We start from the raw sequence: 3,437 nt of genomic DNA on the forward strand, positions 1-3,437 counted from the left end.
GCGGGGGTTTTGAAGTTTGTGGCGCGGGGGGGGGGGGGGGAGTGTTTAAGCATGGGTACACAGGTTCAACCGGTGTGCAGGGTCCCTGGAAGTCTGTGGTTTTGCAGGGGAGCCATGCAGCACCTTGTGGCTGTATAAGGAGGCCTATTTCTGGGGCACTAGCCAGTGCATTTTGTCTGTCTATGGAGCACTATTTCTGAGGTGGGTGAGAGCAAAGTGCAGGGTCCCTGGAAGTCTGTGGTTCTGCAGGGGAGCTATGCAGCACCCTGTGGCTGTATATGGAGGCATATTTCTGGGGTGAGAAAGAAGCATAGGATGCACTTTGGCAGCATAAATTCAGATAAAAATTGAAATGGAACATTGCAGTCATTAACTAAACAGCCATCAACAATGCATCTTAGAACAAATGCAATTATTAACAACAATTGGTGAACAGTACCAAAAATATAAATCATTTTATTCACTCTCATTGAGAAGCAGTACCTCTGAAAAATGCATCTCTCAAATAATTCCGATACTGGACTGTGTATGTAGATGGGCCTGCCTTTCTACACAACACATGATCGACAGAATTTCAGAGTATGTGCACCACAGATGTACTTTTTGTAGTTGGTGGGCAGCATGGCTCCGGCCCCGCCCGTGACCCCGTTCAGGGACTAAGCGGTAGAAAATGAATGAATGAATGAATGCATGTGGTCTGTGTCTTGGAGTTCTTTGAGGGTCCACACACTTCGCAGACTTACTGCAGGTGCTGGAGGTTGTGATCGTGTGCATACTGCAGGTGGGACAGCAGGATCCTCCTGTAACCTCCTAACGATGGCAAGAGAAGCTGGGTTCCTGGGCACATGTTGTCGCCTCTGTGTGTGCGGTGTCACTAGTGTCTTGCCTAGTTTCTCCAGAAAAAAATGTCTTCTTTGGCGCTTCTTCTGTTTCCAGTCCGGGTTAAGTGCCATCCAGATTATGAAGTCATTGTATGCTGAAACATCTAGGATGTTGAAGAAAATCACAAGTGATCACCGTAATGTTCTTTTTTGGCAGCCGTCACAGGATAGCAGGTTGTCAACTCCTCCTTTGATGGCATTGTAGTCAAGTATGACGTCTGGCTTGTGGTCCTCCCAGCTGCTGATTCTCCCATCCCTATGAAGAGTGCTCATAAGCATCACATTTTTGCCCTTTTTGGATATGTAGGATACGAGGGCAGTGTTGGCCGTAAACACAAAGGTGGAGGAATGGACTGGCCTGTTCTTTACAATTAGGAGCTAAGGTGGGAGCTCAGTCCTGTTTTTTCTAATTGTGCCAACCATTGTCAGCTTTCTTTTGAGAAGTTCCTCTCCCAGGCTGTATGTAGTGAAAAAATTATCACAAGTGATGTTCTGCCCACTGAGGCCCTGCGTCAAATCAAGAACAACCCGTGTCCCCTGGTTTTTCTCAGGGGCTCCTCCCCCTGGCTTCCCTGTATAAATTTGCATGTCCCATGCATAATATCATGTTGCATCACAGGCAGTCCATATTTTTATTCGATACTTTGCCGGTTTGGAGGGCATATACTGCTTGAAGGGGCAACGACCTCTAAACCTCACAAGCCATTCATCTACAGTCACATTGGGCCAAGGGTTATAGAGAAGTGGAAGCCGTTCCACCCACTTGTCCCACACAGTACGGATGGCTGCCAACTTGTCCTTCCTCTGCCTAGCAGGTCTTGATTCCCGATCATCAAACCTGATAACCCTGGAGAATATGCGGAAGCTCTCCAGTGACATTGTGGTTCCAAAAATGCTCTCCCTGTCTCAGCATGCCACAGACTTTTAGTTGACTCCCCTCTGGATCTGTAGACACCTGCAAGGATGAGGATCCCAAAGTAGGTATGCAAATGTATGTTGTCCATCTCTTTCCACTGCTCCCCAAAAACATGCCTTCCCTCAAGGTTGGTCATGTCCAGAATGATTTTCTGGATTGAGTGAGGAATCAGCAGTTCAAATGATGACACTATATCATGAACATGTGTCACAGCCATTTGTGTGGGTCCTGGTACCATCCTTATGTTGTTAGCAGCTTCACCCATCGGAGATGAAAAAAATTCAATCTGGCCATTCTTGGATGTAGTTGGCTGTGGGGCTCCTCCAGCAGTGGGATCTGTAGTTTCTTCTGCTGCATGCTCTGAGTCCTCATCATCCTCAAATTCACTCCCATATTCAAAAATTTCTTTAGTATTGTCCTCATATTCCGAGACATCCTCTTCTTCCCCTCCACTATCTGTCTCACTCTCTGCTAAAAATGGCTCTAAGGCCTTCTGAGCAGTGTACCGTTTGCTTATGGTGCTGGACAATTGAAATTGAAATGACACTGCAATCAAGAGCTATTTATATGTAAATATAATGTATAGTCCACGTAGTTTCAGGTCAGCAGCTTTTTTTCTTTTGTCAGTTTTCTTTTAGTAAAAATCTAAAAAAGGGTCAATTTGACCTGGATGCAATAAGATGTAAAGTTGAGTGTTAGATAATACACTTTAATGGGCAAAACAACTGATACTCATACTTAACAGACCACAGTAAAGCCCAAAGTGCTGCCTTGGCTGCCCAGTCTAACAGTTAACCATTTTTTGTAATTTAAGGTGTGTTTAAATAACAGTCCTCTAAGCTTGTAAAATAAGGGAAAGATGAAATGATTTAATGGACCTTGAGTCCATATTAAATACTGTGTGTGTTCATAACACATCTGGAAATGTTACCTGGGCTTTAGTTTGGTAAGCTGAGATCATAGTTTAACATAATTTACTGTTCATGATATTATATTATTATATACAGTATAAAGGGCATGCTGATTTGTACACAGAGTGTGAATGTGAGTTGTGTATGGGGGCTCACTATCAGCTTAGGTCAACTGTGTTCCAGTGATTTAAAGATTATCTATTTCAGCCTTCACATAGGCCATCACTCAAACTATTCTTACACCAAAGAGTACGATGTTGATTCAGGGTGATGTTGGTCTCCCAGCTGTGTATTCAGGTGTCAGGCAGCACTGTCCCATTGTTGCTGTGTTATCTCAGTGTGCCATGCTGTTGGATCCAACTCTCAACAGTCTTGTGACCCATCAAAACACCAGGGGCCCAAAGAAAACAGTCAATATTAGAGCGTAGCCTGCCAAGTATCTCAAGTTAACACAGACTGTAGGGCCAGTTAACCATACTTAGCCACACCACCTAAACTTTGTGCTAAACTGGAGCTGCTTGATAATGCAAGTGTATTAGAAGGCTTGCTGTAATTAATACTCATTCTGTCAAAATTCAATTTATGGCTGTGATGCCATGACTGACTGTGTAGGCAGGCTAAGTTGAAGGAATACCTTAAGGATGCAATATTTTTCTCAGGATGTACAAATGGGCCTTTGACACCAGTCACAGTCTTGATCCTATGTAAATAGATATTAGTTTCAATTGT

At 44.0% G+C, this 3,437-nt stretch overlaps 1 pseudogene; it reads right to left on the minus strand.

Moving 5' to 3' along the window:
- LOC109951436 (piggyBac transposable element-derived protein 4-like) overlaps positions 1–2,428 on the minus strand; it is a 2,878-nt pseudogene extending 450 nt beyond the window's left edge.
- Positions 2,429–3,437: the final 1,009 nt, after the last annotated feature.

The sequence above is a fragment of the Monopterus albus genome, unplaced genomic scaffold, assembly GCF_001952655.1.
Source record: "Monopterus albus unplaced genomic scaffold, M_albus_1.0 scaffold388.1, whole genome shotgun sequence".
Classification (NCBI taxonomy): Eukaryota; Metazoa; Chordata; class Actinopteri; order Synbranchiformes; family Synbranchidae; genus Monopterus; species Monopterus albus.